We start from the raw sequence: 18,588 nt of genomic DNA on the forward strand, positions 1-18,588 counted from the left end.
GAGAGGGAATGCTTCAGAAAAGTTAATAGGGCAGTATGTAGAATGAGCAGGAAACGGGATCTAGCTTTAGCTGACATGATCCCCTAAAATCCCAGCCTGTGAGGAACATTTGCAGTAAAACAGCTAGTAAATGTTCCTTATTTGTCTCCCCCTTATTTTTGTCTCCTGGGAGCCTGAAGGAGGCTTGTAATTAAACCCGACAAAGTTTTCATGAGCAATTAGAGAGTGGGGAATGACAGTGATAAAGAATAAAAAGTTATTAAACATTGGATTGTGTACACACTGGAACATGCCTACGAGTACCAGCTACTCGGGAGGCAGAAGTGGGAAAATGGATTGAGTCTGTAACCTGTGCAACATGTTAAACTCTGTTGAGTTTTTTTCAGTTTGAATAATTTTATAATATTGTAATTTTACCCACTGAATTTTTTTTTTGCAGGAGTGGGGGGCGAGGAGGGACTGGTTCTGGGGCTTGAACTCAGGGCCTAGGCTCTTTCTCTGAGCTTCTCTGTATTCAAAGCTAATACTCTATCACTTGAGCCACAATGCCACTTCTGGTTTTTCCTGAGTAGTTATGGAGATAAGAGTCTCAGGGATGGGGTTGGGAGTTTGGCCTAGTGGTAGAGTGCCTGCCTAGCATACACGAAGACCCAGGTTGGATTTCTTGGTACCACATACATAGAAAAAGCCAGAAGTGGTGAGGTGGCTCAGGGTAGAACACTAGCCTTGAGGAAAGCCCAAGGATAGGGCCCAGGCCCTGAGCCCAAGCCCAGGACTGGCCAAAAACACCCAAAAAAAAACAAAACAAAACAAAAAAACACTCAGGGCTGGAGTTCGGCCTAGTGGTAGAGTGCTTGCCTAGCATGCACAAAGACCAGAGTTCAATTCCTTGTACCACATACATAAATAAGCCAGAAGTTGTGACTCTGGCTCAAATAATAGAGCATTAGCCTTGAGAAACTAGCCAGAAGTGGTGACTTTGGCTCAAATAATAGAGCACTAGCCTTGAGAACTCAGTGCTCAGGCCCTGAGTTCAAGCTCCAGGACTGGCAAAAAATAAACTTTAAAAAAAAAAAAAAAGAGTCTCAGGGACTTTTCTGCCAGGGCTGGCTTTGAATAGTGATCCTCAGATCTCACCCCCTGAGTAGCTAGGGTTATAGGCATGAGCTACCTGTGCCTGGATTGTATTTCTCTGTATACATCCTATCAGCCTCTCAATCAACATATGTGTTCTGTAGAAAAATTCCATATTAGACACCATAAAAAAGAAATCTCAAAAAAACTCTGAAATGGACACCAGCTAATAAAACTAGAACTTTGAAGTGATATACTATAGTATTCACATTAATAGTAACAAGTCCTTGAGTCACTTTAGTTAACCAGCTTAGGATACTGGTACAAATATAACCATTATATTCAATGGACCTTATGTAAAAATTGAGCTACATAACTTAAAGATATGGGTGAGAAGGAGGAAAATAGAGGAGAAAGATGGAAGGTGTCACATTCATCAAAATCTACACTGAACTCATATCCTGATTTATGGAAATATTACTTCTTTACACAGCTATTTGATAAATTTTTAAAATGAGAGTTTTCCGCTCCAATTTCTTGTAGGAAGAGCAAGAAATGTTTATCTTTTTCAATTTCTCCTGACTTTAACCCTGTTATACTCAAATAAATCTTTGTTAATTTTTTAAATAATAGGGTTTTGTTTGATTTTGTTTTTGTTTTTTTTTTTTGCCAGTCAAGGGTTGAACTCTGAGCTTGGGCTCTGTCCTTGAGCTTCTTTTGCTCAAGGCTAGCCTTCTACTTCTTGAGCCACAGTGCCACTTTGAGATTTTTCAGTCATTTATTATAGATAACAGTCTTCTGGATTTTCCTGCCCAGTTTTAAACCAGAATCCTCTTATCTCAGCCTCCTGAGTAAATAGGATTCTAAGCTAAATCCACCAGTACCCAGCAAATAATTATTTCTACATATATTAATCTGTACCTATGACATATAAACCCTCAGCTTAATTTTAATTATATTCTAAAAATCCATGTGCCAGTGATTATATATAGATTTCATTCTAGAATACTTGTTTGTTAAACATGACATTTGAAATATGATGTAAAAAATCAATCTTAATAATTCTTTAATAAAAAAAAAAACAGCCAGGTGAGGTGGCTGTAATCCTAGCTACTCAGGAGGCTGAGATCAGAGGATCAAGGTTCAAAGCCAGCCCAGACACAAAAGAACCTGAGACTCTTTATCTCCAATTAACCTCTAGAAAACAGGAAATGAGGCTTGGCTCAAGGGTAGGGTGGTAGCCTTGAGCTGAAGAGCTCAGGGACAACACCTAGGCCCAGTTCAAGCCCCATGACCCACAAATTAAATAAATAAATAAATAAATAATCTGCTTCACTTTCTAAGTCACTGAAACTTTGGAAAACACCAAATCTGGGACACAGTCTGTGCTGAGCATAGATTCTGCATTGGCACATCTTCCATTGGCTCACCTCGTCTCACCCCAGGCTCCTCTGGGCTGCAATAAATTGACTTTCTCTTGTACTTCCAGCACCTGGAAAGTTCCTCCAGACAAGCCAACCACAGGAAGCTGGCAAGGGAACCAGAAAAAAATAAAAAAATAAAAAAAGAAGAAGAAGAAAAAAGAAAGAAAACCTGTCAGCACACTCCTATGAGACAAGTTCCTAAAATCAGCCTGAGCTTCTTGAAAAGTCAAGCAGCAGGGATGGAGAGGAAAAGACATCAGTTCACACACTTAAACCTGGAAAAATGGTGTGATCAGTGTGCCCAAGTAACTCCGTGCTTACCTGATAGCCTCTGAGCAAGCAGATAAGGGACAGTAATGGCAAGTTCCTGGTCTTGTATATGATATTAGACATGTCTGGGCTACCCCTCCACCCTGGGTTCTCTTCATATTGATGCTTCACGTTCCAATCCTCAGTGAGGTGCTTTCCAATGTTTAAACAAGAGAGCCTCTCAGACCCTTAGGGTGACTGAATCCCCTTGACCATCCTCTTTCTACATTCCCTGCCTCAATCCTCCCAGTTCCTCTCCACACAACTCATCCTTCCCAAACATAGCTCCTCCTGAAATACCCATTTCCCATTCTGGGGAAATCAGGTCATCTTCTGGACACTTCTCAAATATCAACAGTAGCTCCCACTGAATTTCATGTGCCTTTCCCTGTACTTAAGACACTGGGCTGCCTATATGTGTCACAGCATTTGCCCCAACTGGTTTCTAAGTTCTCCATGGCTAATGTGACTCACCACCACCTTCCTGCTCTTCTTACCAGTAGAGGCAGATAGCCTGTCTCTCAATGACTCTGGCGCTCCTTGATTTACTCACAGGCTATTTCCCTGGAAAACAGGCTCGTTGCTGCTCCATCTGTCCTAGAGAATACGTTCATTTTTCAAGGGTGCTCCCCAGTCTCAAACACAATGACAAACTCTGACCCAAGTCAATCCCTTCTCAGTAATGCTACCTGGCTTCACTACCAAAGGGATGAACGGGATCATGTGTAGTCACGTTTGCACCAACAAAACCATCTTGGCAGGGCCCAGCATGCTAATAGGTTTATGCATGCAGAGGCCTGGTTTAATAAGGAGCTAGAAGACATGCCCCACCCCCACCCATCAGGACTTCAAAGATGAGAATAGAGCAAAGGAGCTTTTCTCTGGAAGATAACCAGAGACTAAGTCAATTCAGGAGACAGGTCCGGCCCCATTCAGAAGCAGCTAAGATTTCATTGGAGCAGAACCCTCCAGATGCCTAAGTGGTATCTCCATGTCAAATATCCTCAAAAGGATCCCAGCTCATGTTCAGCAACAGCCTGCAGATGATGCTAGGCTTCTGTTCCTTCATGGGGCAAGACCTTTCTGGCATCATATCTAAGCATTCAATGCAGGATAGCACCAACTGGTGAACAGCTACTCATATATCCAGAGTTTCCTCCTATGCATTCCTCATCCCTCACCCTTCCCAGCATCACCTGGCTTTTCACAGAGGACTCTAGTAGCCTGGGTAGGGCTCATCTCCCATCTGCTTCAAATCCTTCAGTAACACCTTCTTTCATTGTACATATCCATGAAAAAAGATCCACTCACAATACAACAGCCACACCCAGCAGACAAGCATCAGAGAATATCCATTGTGGCCCAAACTAGGCCCCTGTTAGACCTATTTGCCTAGGGGCCCACAGATGTGCATGCCCTTCAAATTAGATCCCTCAACAGGTTACATACACTCAACACTTGCTCTCTGACCTGTGCCCCACCCAAAGCAATTCACTTGTAACATTACTTCTGCAAGGGTCAGGGAAAAACATCCTTTCTGAATTTAAGACTACTACAAAGACATCAGTAGAAATTACAGAGATCCCATGGGGAAGCAGCTTCCTGTGAGAAGAAGGGCTGTCCTTACTGCCTGTTTTGTGGTGATAAGATCATAGAGTTCAGATTCTGTATTTGGTACTACATGGGTTTTAAAGGCTTTATTCCATAATTACAGAAAGGAAAAGGAGAGGTCATACAAGTGGAACCCTGATGTTTGAGAAGTTACTTATAACTATAGTCAGATTGGACTCAGGAGAAAAATTGTCTCAACTTTTCTTCTCTTTCGTCTTTTAGAAACCATTTTAGATTAGCAAAAAGAAAAACATCATGGCACTTTTTTAATAACCTGGTTTGGCATCTGTCTATTCGAATTTTTTTATAATATATAAACCAATATTTAACCCCACAAAGTTCTAAGAAAAAAATCAAACACTTCACAACAAAATATTTTCATGTAAAACATGAAAATTGAGAAACTATGCCCAAGGTGGAGATTATAGAAACTAAAACACAAGATTATAGAGGTTTGCTGAATAAGGAATCCAACTAGTATTCATTACCTTTTTATTTTCAGATCTAATTTCCAATTGAACTTAAAAAATAAGTGGGGGGGGGGGGTCGGGAGTTTGGCCTAGTGGTAGAGCGCTTGCCTAGCATGCACAAAGACCCAGGTTTGATTCCTTGGTACCACATAAATAGAAAAAAGGCAGAAGTGGTGCTGAGGCTCAAGTGGTAGAGCTCTAGCCTTGAGAAAGTCCAAGGACAGTGCTCAGGCCATGAGCTGAAGCCCAGGACTGGCACCAAAAAAAAATAAATAAAAGGTGGGAGGAGGGACCAGGAGTTTGGCCTAGTGGTAGAGTGCTTGTCTAACATATATGAAGACCGAGGTTCGAATCCTTAGTACCACATACACAGAAAAAGCCAGAAGTGATGTATGGCTCAAGTAGTAGTGTTAGCCTTGAGAAAGCCCTAAGTGCCTAGGACCTGAGTTCAAGGCCTACGACTGGCAAAAACTAAAAAAATAACAAAATGTATTTTAAAAATATGGATAATGGATGATGCTTTTCAGAAGAATTACGGCTTATCACTTGGTCAGTACTTTCTTCCAAGATTGAACAGAATAATTTTAAAATATTACCAAAAAAGCTTTTTTTTCCCTCAAGTATTATCCTAAAAACCTGGCCCTGGGCCAGGCATTGAGTGGCTCATACCTGCAATCATAGCTACTCAGATCTGAGGAAAGTGGTTCAAATCTACCCCAAAGCTGGGAAGTTAGTGAGACTCTTATTCTAATAAGCTAACAAAACACCAGAAGTAGAATGGTAGACTGCTAGCCATGAGCATAAAAAGCTACGAAACAATACCCAGGCCCTGTTCAAGCTCCAGGACCAGCACAAAAACAAATAAAAAAAACCTGGCACTGGACCTACTCAGACCCCAAAACTATATGTGTTCATGTCATCACCTGTACGATGTGTCAGTAAGAATTGTCCGGCTGGATGGCGTTTTGCAGCTTTGAAATGTAATACCCAAAAAGGTTCAACAACAAAGCAAAGGCTGATAAGTTGCTACCAGCTATATCTAATTCAAATCCTACTCAACTACACCAGGGATGAACCACAGAAGATCTCATGTGAATTTAAGAAGCTGTTTTGGTTTTGCTTCCATTTTGAATGTTGTTACTTAATAGAAAGCAGACTTTAATGACAGGAAAACAAAGAGATTTTTGTGGTGATTCCTCAGGCACTTGGAAGCTTAAAGTCTACAGAGAATTGTTTTTAAGATGGAAAGGAGTCTTCTCAGCCTTCTCTGAAGTTTGGAGAAGAAGGATCATTTGTGTCCACAAGTTGGAGCCTAGCCTGTCCAAGGCAGTAGGGAAGCAACCATCACTGGAGTGGGGTCTGCTTTATTGTTGTTTTTTTTAAGCACTTGGATTTAAACTTAAGGGCCTATTCTTGCTAGTCTAACAACTCCAGCCACCACCTCCAGCCCTGCTTTTTGCTAGTTGTTTTGGAAAAAGAATCTACCAAACTTTTCTGCCTGGGCTGTCTTTGAACTTAATCCTCTAAATCTCAGCCACCTGAGCAGCTTAGAATTATAGGCATGAGCCATCAGTATTCAGCAAGAGACTAAATTTTGATCAAGTACATACCTCACACAGCAGTCTGTACACAGTCACCATCTTCAATTGTCTTCTGAGGGACTATTCCTAACACTACTGCTACATTTCTCCCTAATCTCTCTTTGTTACTTCTTAGATGTGGTTTCACGAATTACTTTTCCTCTTCCTTGCTCTCTAGTCTCCTACAGGTTGGTCCAAACTAAACTGCCTGTTCCTTTACTCGAATACTACATGGGCCCCAGCTCCCTTGGTCTAAAGTTCCCAACTCAAGTCACTTCGCTCTGAAGTCACACCAGAAGCAGAGCTCCACTTTCCTTTCAGCAGTTTCAGGTCTAGTGGTTCTCTCTCCACTGCACACTATGGTGCAGGGCCCATGTTACCCTTGTCATGTTCCATGAGATGCCCTGGTTTCCAGAGCACAGTTGACAGAACTGCCTTCACCTTGGGTTTCTTTCCATTCATTCACCTTCTCACCTCAGAAATGTCTTTTTCTCTTTTCCCTAAAAAGACTAACTTAGGCAAAGGGGAGAAAAGTAACTAGTGGGGGAAAAATGTCTATGAAAAACAAAAGATCCTAGTCACATGCTCATCTTACCAGAAGAATGCTACAAATAAAAAAGCAAGTAAGCTTTTGGAGCTGCAAAAATTTGATGCTAAGCTCCCACAAGGTTCCAAGAACTCCCCAACCTCCCTGCACTTCTGCCCAGCACCTCTTCCCAGGCTCTCCCAGTCACTTGACTCTCCTTCAGAATTCAACTTGAACAGAAAGGGATATTTGGTTTCCCAGGCCACCTGCAATTAAAACTAGAGGTTGACTACCTGATTAAGGCACAATGACACTCAAGCAAGAATTGATTATAAAAAAAAAAATCCCAAACAGTAGATTGTAGGCAACTATACTTTAAATAGCCTCTATCCCCTCAAATGCCCAAGGACACCCAAAGAAAGCATTTCATATAGCACAATTAGTGGCTCTGAAAAATTACTCTGAAACTAAGAAAAAGGACATAATCAAACTAGTCCCTAAGACCCAAGTGTTGCAAAGAAAGAAAGAAAGAAAGAAAGAAAGAAAGAAAGAAAGAAAGAGAGAAAGAAAGAGAGAAAGAAAGAGAGAGAAAGAAAAACAGGAATGGACTCTGCATCCAGCTGCAATGTGCTGTCTCCATCTCCAGGATCAGCAAAACCATGACAGGCTTGCTCAAAAGACAGGTAGACTCCCACAACACTGTCATCCGGACATGGAATCTTTCATCTGGTTTCACCCACACCCAGAACTTCTCATATACCTTTCAGGGTATTTGTGAGCATACCTTCCCACCAGATTACAGTCTTCTCTGAGTAGGACTGCTGCTCTGAATGGGCATCTCTCCTCTGACGCACAACAGAAGCTTGCTGACTCAGCCAATTCAGTCTGCCCACAAGTCCCAGGGTTTTCGGCCCATAGGAAGGACGCATTTAAATGAGTATGTCTTAAAATAGCCAAAGTATTTCTACAGGCTGTGAAAAGGTATTAATTATCCTGGTTCCTTAAGGCTAACAATATTGGCTGAGATGTGAGGATTTTGCGATCAATGGGACAAGTTTTAGTTACCTTGGGGCTAAACCTATATTAAACACAGTTAGGGGAAAAACACTATCCAGATGCATATATCATGAAGAGCAAGGGGAGGGCCTTTATCTAAAGGAACTTAACCTCAAACATCCTGAGTCGTTTATCTACTCAGAACTGATTATTAGGTAAGTCCATATTTATCTCTTGATAAATGAGAGCATTTAAAAGTACTGATTTGCTTCAGCTCTAGAAAAGAGATTATTTTCATGAACTTAACCAGTTGTTTTCAAGATAAGGTTATAATTAAAACTTAGGCTGGGGAACATTTCCTGTAAAATGAATGAAAAACTACACCTTCGAGTCAGACATAGTGGGGCAAACCTATAATCCCAGAATTGGGGCGGCAGATTCAGAATAATAATGAGTTCAAGGCCGGACTAGATTATATAGCAAGCTCCTATCTCAAAACAAAACAAACAACAACAACAAAAAACTTACTTCTATATTCACAAAATCACTCACAAAAAATTCCTTTGTTTCAAGCCCATTATTAAATATGCATTAAAGCTTGTTCGTTTATAAAGCAGGCCAAGATGACCTACCAGGACACTGAAAAGCTCTCAACTGAGGTTTAGGCAGTCAGGACTTCCATGTCTGGCTTGTTGGTCTGTGTTTATACTACAGTTCAATCCCTAGAGCTGAGGCCTCTTCATCTTTGCTTCCATTCACTCCTTGCTGGCTCAATGCAGAAGGAATTTCTAGGACAGAGATTTAAAATACTTTTAACCAAATTGTGAACAGATTTAAATAGTTCTTAATCAAGCTGTTGCTTAACTGTCCTGACTATCATTCTTCTATAAATCTAACCCAACTAACCCATACTGTAGGAGTCTAAGACTTTTCCTGACGAATCTGTTAAGGGGGGCTAAAGAGCTAAAGTGCCACCATGTTTTAAAGCTCAATCCAAATGGCCAGAGCAGGTCAGGGGACAGAGTGACTATGTCAGGTTACTTCAATACCCAGGCCACTTCATTCACCCTGCCATCTGCCAGAACACTAGTCCTAAACACCCCACCTTTTCCTCTGGGCATAGCTTCCTGCCAGCTGCAGACAACTAGCTTGCTGCCCCCACCCCTGGCTGGGGGAGTTCTAGGCCAAGGACTTGGGCCTTGCTAGGAAATGACTCACATCACAAAAAGCTGAGGGTTTTCTGGCCAGAACATAAGTATGTCAGAAGATCTGGATCTTACCTGTCAAAATGTGTCAAAATAGAAAACCCCAACAACAAACCAAGAGAAAATGACTCCCCCCGCCCCGGAACTCAAAATCTATTTTTGTCTTTGGATAAGCTAAAGCCACTGTATTCTAGTCCACTACTTCTAAAGTGAAAACTACAAGAAATTAGAAAAATGCTGCAGTCCTGTCTTCTCAGGTGCCGAAAAAAACTAAAGACAACTTCCTATAAAAGATTTCAAAGCTAAGTTACTTGAAAGTACAACTATGAAACAAACAAGCTAAATCATCTTCCAAATCCTCTTAGCAAATCTAAATGTATGTGGACATATTAATCAATATCTCTTGAGAAATCAGACATCAAAAACACTAAATGGCTAAACTATCTTACATTTTAGAATAACATAGAAAATATCTACCTTCAATTTTCTGGTCAAATTTGACTTTAGCAATACCTATTTTCAATATTATTTTTGTATTTTCTATCCCTGCTGAGTTTTGTGCTTTGCCTTTTGATCTTGTTAACAATCCAGAAAACTCCAACCTTGCAAGTTTTCACTCCTGGGAAGAAGTAATACACAGTCATTTAAAAACCAAAAGCAGTGTCAACACTTCCTCAATGACACAGCTGCCAGTGAACAGTAAACAAAAGCCTTGTGAGGGAAAAATGTCTTCTCTCCAAAATAATTCTCAAAGTTATTGAAGACACAGGCAAAAAAATGGTAAGGCATGTTTTATGCACTAAGTGCTATCTACCTCTGATAAAGCACTAAGAATATACATGAAATAGACATCTGTGCAACAGAGACTGTCAAGGATTTTAGTCAGGAGACAAGAGGAACCCCTGTATGGCATACATAAACACAGAGAAATGCACAAGATTATTGCAGAGCTTTATTTTAAATAGAGAGAGAGAGAGAGAGAGAGAGAGAGAGAGAGAGAGAGAGAGAGAGAGAGAGAGAGAGAGAGAGGGAGAAGGGTGGGGGAAAAAAGTCCTACTTCTCAGTATTTATCCAGAAAATCCGAAACTAAGGTCACAAAGAGATACTAGTATACCCAAGTTCACTTAAGATTTGCTGTATAACATAGTAATTGTTAGCAATATATTGCATTTAAAATTTTAGAAAAGAAGAAGAATGGAAGGGATGACACTGATCAAGATGTAGTATACTTATAAATCTCCTTTGTGCAATGACTTAAAAATAATCTTTAAAAACTTAATTTAGGAAGAAGTCATATTGTATCTGTTTTACTTTTAGCTACAGTTCAAAAACAGGTTTAGGAATTCAGACTGAGTATTTATCTACAAGAAATAAAACCAGGTCTGCACTTTAATTCTAGCTACTCAAGAGGTAGAGACTGAGAGCATCACATTCTGAGCCCAGTCTGGGCATAACATTTGTAAGACTTCCATTTCAACCCAAAAAGCTTGGCATGTGGCACATACCTAGGAATTGTATGTAGGAGGATCACAATTCTGGCTAGCCCAGGTAAAAATATGATTCAAAACTAACCAGAGAAAAAATGGCTGGAGGTGCACCACAAGTGGTAGAGTATCTGCATAACAAACACAAAACTCTGAGTTCAAATCCCAGTTCTTCCAAATACTAAGAGAATCGAAATCAAGATCCTGAAGCAATATCTATATGCCTCTGCTCCTGTTCCTTCCATGAGTCCATATAATCAACACTCAAGAGAAGTAAACAGCACTAAGGATTAATAGATAATGATGGACTAGCGTACAGGTAGAAGGAGTTGAGAAAGGTAAGTGAACCAAACGAAGTGGAAGTAGTCTAGCAAAACATTAAAAAGAATGGGAACTCTGGCCCAACTCTCAAGGACCAAACTGAAGCTATACACTACAATGAGCATCTGAATGAAGACTGAGCTTTTCCAAGCCACAGAGCTATTTCTGGGGACAGGTTTCAAAATAGAAGCATAGTACGATGGAGAACAAACTCTACATGAACTAAATAAACTAGCTCTCAGAATTCCAGGGTTCTCCAAATCTCAAATAAGTACATGCCATAATAAGCAATGAAAAGTCATAAGGTAAAAACCCTCCACTGGAGCGACTATGATGGTAACATGGCTTTGAAAAACACCAAAATTATACACAATTTACAAGGAGGAGAATAAAAGACCAATGTTAGAGTAAAACTCCATTATGAATGTCTAAAAGTCAAGAGCACCAGTGAGAGCGTGTCTTGATAGCATACATTGTTAATTTGCAAAGAGTGGATTTTAGACATTCTTTCCACAGGACTATGTTCTAAGAAATGCATTGTTAGATATCATTGTTGTGCATCACAAAGTACACTGACACAAACCTAGATATAGGTCAATCAATAATCACAGAAAACACAATGTTAAGAGTCTGATGCTGCTCTGATACAGCATACTGTTTTACAGTGCGCTTTTTTATTAAGTAGAACATTCTAAAATCATGCTATAACGCATCATGTAAGAAATAATACAGTTGGTTATTATCAATTATTATACACTATGCATAATTGCATGTGCTATAACTTCAGTATAACTGGTAGCACAGGTGAGTTTTCACTAGCATCACCACAAACACTCAAGTATCACATTATGTTACAAGTTTATGTCAGCTATAAAACATCACTACAGGACAGGAACAGTTTAGTTCCACTATAATCTCAAGGGACCACCATAGTATATATGGTCTGAAATAGACCAAAACATTGTTGCATGGTACATTACTGTGCATGAAAACCATCATTCCTTTCTCATTTCAAATATGTATTATAAAAATAAACAGCTTTTCACAGACAGAGAGAGGAGAGAGAAAGACAGGAAGACAGTCAGAGGTAAGGTTGGAAAAACATTGATATTTAAAGCTAGCCAATGAGTATACATGATCACAATTATGTGCTTCACCACTTAGTTTTTTTGACACTTTGTATGATGAATTATTAAAGTCCTAGGTTGCACCATCTGAGGCAAAATGTTCTCTAAATTTTCCTACTTGTATTCCAATCACTTTACTAAAATACAAAAAAGAGATCCTTTCACATATACAAGAAATGTCTTACTACTCAACCAGAACAACTAATTATTCACACTCCAATACTGCGTGCCTTCCTGTCACTCCAAAGCAAAGGCCTTGATTTCCCTTGTGCTCCCATTCATCTCATAATACATCTCTTTTTACCTATCTTGTATTTGCATAGGAAACCATCTACCTTTCTAGACTATAACCAAGGGGAGGACTGTATTTGTTTTAGCATCATGTTCCCAAGACCTGATCAAGCATCATAAAACCCAAGTATTGTCTTCCCAGAGATTCTAAGGTCTTTCATGCTCTACAGCCTGAGTTCTTCCACACTGATTTCCTTACACCCTTGAGCATGTGGGCTTCTACTGCTCACCTCTACTTCTAATTCCCAGCTTGGCATTTCTTATGCCTAGAGCCTCTGAACACACACCCTTACTTGCAACAGCCTCCAGGCCAAAGGAGAAAGGTGAACATGGACATGTAGTAGGTATTCTAGATTGCTCAGGGACCTCTCTTACTGAATTTCACAGTCGTTAACTGTAGTGTACAAGGTAAGTCTGTCAAGTGATAGGTAATTGCACATGTTTGTGATGCCACCTCTCCTGAGTATCAGATCATTAAGAGTATCAATTGAGAAAAGGTGGCATCCTGGCCACACTTCATATATGCCTTCCCCTCCAGAGCCACTTCCCCTTCATCAGCCCTTAAGTCTTCAACACTACCAAAAGCAAGGAAAATTATATATCCAGGGGTTTCACATCATTCTAAAATAGTAGAATGCTTTTCTTTCATAGTTTTGAAATTATGTAAAGACATTCATCTGTTCATTAATATCGCTGGGGAAGCTGAGGAAACTATTAACTGTCTTGTTGACAAGAGGAGGGACCTCTCCATTACTTTTCAAATGTTTGTTCATATCCTTTGTCATAGCATTCAAATATACACCCATCTGTTTTGTTTGCATTTCTTTTGCTGGTTGGTATGATGAAAACCTATGAACTTCAAGGTCACAGTAATATGGATTCATACACTGGATTCATCAATATTTTTCACATGTAGGTAGTCCCTCACTTCCCAGGGCTCAACTTAACAATTCTTCAATGTCACAGTGATTCGAAAGTGATACTCATTCAATAGCAGCCATACTTGGAATTTTAAATTTGGATCTTTTCCCAGGGTAGCAATATGTGGTGTGATATACTTTCTCTTAGGAGCAGTAAACTACAGGTTCAGCCATGTGACCGTGAGGGTCGGCAACCATTATTCTACCACATACTGTTGTTAGAGTTCTTTGGATATTACTTTTATATTTTTTAATCTTATCGGGAGGACAAAATGCCTATCTGGGGGTATACATGAGACCCTCAACCTTTTCTATCAAGTAGGTTTTGTGTTAAGATAATTTTGCCCAGCTGTAGATCCATGTAAATGTTTTAAGTGTTTAAGGTAGATTGGGCTAAGCATGAATGGACTAAGAAACAGACCACTTAAAACTCAGAAACTGTTTATATAAGGGATGACGTAGCACTTTTTCACAAATCCTCTTTCTACAGATGATGGAAAGATAAAATCAGAAGCTCTGCCATGTCTCAGAAGACACTGGACCACAGGTCAGAAAAAAAAATAGAAGACTCTGACAATATATTCAAACAGGTATGTTTGACCCAAGATTTCTAACTTTATCCAGCAACAGCTGTATATGACTTTGGACTATACTTTTCAATTGTCAAGTCCTGAACAGCCTTATATGTTCATGCAACAAAGGTGAACTGGGTATGTGCAAATCTTTCAAATTTCAAATTTAATAGAAATTCACAAGTTCTTTCTTTTTTTGGTTGGTTGTGGGGCTTGAACTCAAGGCCTGGTGTCCCAGAGCTCCTTTTTCTTAAGGATAGCCCTCAATCACTTGAGCCACAGAGCAGCTTCTGACTTTTTCTGTAATTAATTGGAGATAAGAGTCTCATGTACTTTCCTTCCCAGGCTGGCTTCAAACCATGATCCTCATATCTCAGCCTCCTGAGTAGTTAGGATTATAGGCAGGAGCCATCAGCCCCTAGCTAAATTCAAAAGTTCTTAATCAACTAAGTTCTAAAAAGGAATCCGGGTCACCCCTAACATAGTGGTGACAGGCAGGAAGCCTGTCGTGGAGGGAAGCAGCTGGTATTAAAATGAGGAGGTTTCGGTTTGTTTGTGTTACACAGAGCATAGATCTGAATTTCTTTGGTGAGGCTTTTTCTAAAGGAAAAAAGAAACCACTTGAAAGTCTTATTTTAATCAGCATTGTTAAATCAAAGGAGCCCAAAATGAAACAATAAATTACGAAGCTCTACATGAAAGGATATAAGCCTCTTATAATCGACAAGCTTTTTGTTTTGTTTTAAATTAGACTTTTGGTGAACTCCTGGCAGCAATTGGGAAGAGACCAAGAGCACATAAGTCTCATCATTCAGCACATATTTTCTGAAAATTACAGCTGAAATTTATTGAAAAGAGAAGCAAGACCCTCTCCAGGGATTCAAACAATGGCAACTAACAAGTAATCCAGAGATGCCCAACAAAGTATGCAGGGTTGGGAATAAATAAAAGGCTATCCTGAAACTTCTAGGACAAAGGTACTGAAAACTCACATGCCACAGACATACTGTCTGGAACACACACTTTGTTTTGTCTTTGGCTGAATTTGGTTGGCCACACTTAATTGGAAGGTTACACATGAAGGATTCCTAGAATGAGGGAAAGCGGGGATTTGTAGCTGCTTATATTGTAAAAGCATTCTCTCTCAGCAACACAAGAGGTTATCTAAGCAGAATCTTTAATTCCACATTCCCCTACCCCCAATAGCAGCCCTGAGGATGGGCTACACAAGAATCAGCTGCCAGTCACTCTCAGCTCACTCCTGGACAGGCTTGGCTGGCATTACTGAGCCCACTGTACCGAAGCAGAAAAGCTCTTACGAGTCAGGGCTCTGGAGCTAGAATTTCAGCTCTGCCACATACAGCCTGGGCAATTATTTTAAACATTCAACACGTCTCTCTGAGCCTCAGTTTCTCATCAGAAAAACTGGGATATTAACAGTGTGTGTCACATATGGCTGGTAAATTGTTATTACCTGCAAAGTGCTTGGAGCTGTGCCTTGTGCACAACAACTGCCGCATAAATATTAAATGTTACTACCTTCTGGCCCTGAAGGCATGAGTTTCAAATTTCTGTCCCAGAGCTTTCATATTCTACCGTTATCTGCCAAATTATTTTATGATCAAAAAGAAAATGGCATATTGTGAAAGCGGAACAGATATAACTTAAGGATAACTAGAGCTGCCAGACACAAAGGGACAAACATGATTCCAGTACATGAGGTACCCAGAATCAACATAGTCAGAATCAGAAAGTAGAATAAGGTTTAGAGGGACTGGGGAAAGGGCAATAGAATCAAGTGTTTAAGAAACTCAGAACTGCTGTTTGGGGGTGCTGAAGAAATTCTAGAAATTGGTGGTGGTGGTGGTGGTTAAGAAACAATATGAATGGGGCTGGGAGTTTGGCCTAGTGGTAGAGTGCTTGCCCAGTATGCACCAAGACCCGGGTTTGATTCCTCAGTACCATATACATAGAAAAGCTGGAAGTGGTGCTGTGGCTCAAGTGGTAGGGTGCTAGCCTTGAGGAAATCCCAAGGACAGGGCTCAGGCCCTGAGTTCAAGCCCCAGAACTGGAAAAAAAAAAAAGAAACCACAATGTGAATGTATTTAATGCCATTAAGTGCACACTTTAAAAGGCTAACATGAATTTTAGGTTTTATGTATATGTGTGTGTGTGTGTTGTGTGTGTGTAGTACCCTAATTTTCTCTAAAAAAGGATTACTTTAGCCTGTCTGCTGATATTTGCTGTATTAAGGTGTTGGTGATACTAAAGATACAAACCCAAATGCAGTGTTGCCAAAAGCCACGTGATAAACATGCCATTGTTTTGGGAAAACAGTATTAACTATTTTAACAGCTATATTTCACAACAGTGGCCTTTCCTTTGAGCCTAGAAGTCTCATGGAATAAATACCTGACAAATACAATATGAGACTTCTGACCTGTGTGCTTACAGCAATCGGGCTGTTGTATCACTATAAGATACTTCATACAGGCTCCTCATTCTTTTTCTCAACAAATGTACAAAAGGAGAGGCTGCCTGACAAGTATATGTATCTGGCTACCTTTGTACTGTGGGGCACTAGACAGTCCTGGCAAAAGATTTTAACCCATGCCTGCTCCATAACAGTGGTAAATTCATTTCCACCTAGGAGAGGTAGACTTTAGATAAATACACGAGAGAATGTCCGGAACTGCCCGAATCAGAATTGCTTTGCATTGTGTTGTTTTGTTTTTGAGACAAGGTCTTGCTAGGTAACCCAGAGATTGTACACTTTAGACCCTCTTGCCTATAAAGAAAGCAAGCCAGTAAGTAAATCTTATACGTTGAGTACAACCCAAACTTGAGGTGAGAGAAGCAACCTGATACCTTGATTTCCATTGTTGCCTGACAGTAAAACACCAAGTCCCCAGGTGGATGTATGTCCTATATAATAAAAGTTCCAACACTGATCATTTTCTCCTGAGAGGGCATTAAAAAAAGTGTTCCAAAAAGACTAAAAGGGAAAAAGATCATAGGCAAAGTCCACAATTTATCCCCTTTAAAACCAGTGTGTACATCAAATGACAAGTATTTTTATACTCCAAGGATCAAATGGAGAAAAAAATAAATGTTTCTTAAAATTCACTGAAAAACAGCCTCAAGCAATACTGCTGCCATCTAAGAAATGTCTTCCATCTATAAACTAGCATGTCGGAAACTGAGAGACAGTATTTCTTTGGGGAGAAAATGTGGCCTTCCTGATCAAGCTTCATATAAACCAAACACAAATATTTATTAAATAGGGCAGAAGCAGTACTGAATTGTCAGATATAAAGACTGTGATCCAACATCTCTGCTACTATGGGTTAGGTTATATCCCTTCCCCTCTGTTGAAGTCTTAACACTAACACTCCAGAATATGGCCTTATTTCGAGAGGTGATATTTATATAGAGGTAATCAAGTTAAAAGAAAGTTATTAGGGTAGGCACTAGTCCAATGTGACTGATCTCTGTATAGAAAGGAAATATTTGGGCACAATACTGTTGGCAAGTATTGAGGAAAGACACAAGAGAACACAACTAATTACAAGCCAAGGAGAAAAGTTTAGGACAGATCCTTCCTTACAGGGTCTCAGAGAGAACCAGCCTTACCCACACCTGATCTTAAACTCCCACACTGCAACTCAATAACAATCACCTTCTGTTCTTAAGGAACCCCGTTTGTGACTATGTGACAACAGCCCTAGAAACTAACACAGCTACTGACCGATTATAGTGGCTTCAGAGTTGGTCCTCAAGTGTCCTCCCAACAAGCTAGACATGAGAGAAGGTACACAAGAGTATCCCACAAACCTACAGACACCGTGCAGCCAGTCAGCACCATCAGGCACAGTGAGATTACAAAAGAAATCTCAAATTCCCCATATTATTCTCTGCAAAGAGCCACCTCACTCCTGGTGCTTTGTAAATTTACCACACTGCTAGAAATCATGGAAAACTATGTATAAAGCAAAAGCATCAAATCCTTTGCTTATAAGTCAACAACAACAAAATCTGAAAGAATTTTTATGACTTAAGCTATCACCAAGAACAAATCACAAGTTTATGATACATTTCTCTGTGAAGTTTGGGGCCATCAAGACATGTTATCCTCCATGTTTCACCCTCTCGGGACACAGTTTTACTGTATGAAGATCATGTTAACTGTTCTGCTTTGTCCACCAAACAGAATACAGTATGCCTTCAATATGTCAGCCTGTTTCATCTCCCCAAATGCATAGTTGATCTTCAATTTTTTTATGCTCCAGTTACTGTCCCAAAGCAGACTGAGCCAATGTTCATCAAGTGTTCCTTCCTTTAAAATATAAAAGTGATCTGAACAATTGACAAATTGTTTTCATTTTTTCTTGGGGGTCATTTGCTTATGACCTTCCCCAGTTTCTCTGTCATTCACATACATACTCCTCCCTCACCCGTCACAAAGGGGTATGTATCTATATACATATATAAAACCTGAATTAAAAAACAGGCCTATATACATTATGAAAATCTGCCAACAAAAAGAAAAAAAGTTGTTTCTTTAGACACTGACAGAGTAGCTACTTACCTTCTCCATAGAAACAGAATTAGGACCAATGTCAAATAAAAATTAAAAGTTTAAACTCCCTTAAAAAATAAATCTAGAGCTATATATTTA

General features: G+C 39.8%; 1 protein-coding gene across 3 annotated transcripts in view; it reads right to left on the reverse strand.

Annotated features, from left to right (window-relative positions):
- The window catches only part of Tanc1 (tetratricopeptide repeat, ankyrin repeat and coiled-coil containing 1), a 222,862-nt gene that overhangs the window by 162,897 nt on the left and 41,377 nt on the right, over positions 1 to 18,588 (reverse strand). The window contains exon 3 of one of the 3 annotated variants that reach the window (XM_090342783.1): positions 2,505 to 2,602. The exons of the other annotated variants lie outside the window; for them this stretch is intronic. The gene's annotated coding sequence lies outside the window, so the exon portion shown is untranslated. The remainder of the gene's footprint in view (positions 1 to 2,504; positions 2,603 to 18,588) is intronic. 3 annotated transcript variants of the gene reach the window in all.

The sequence above is a fragment of the Megascapheus bottae genome, chromosome 12 (genome assembly GCF_031878675.1).
Source record: "Megascapheus bottae isolate mThoBot1 chromosome 12, mThoBot2.hap1, whole genome shotgun sequence".
NCBI lineage: Eukaryota > Metazoa > Chordata > Mammalia > Rodentia > Geomyidae > Megascapheus > Megascapheus bottae.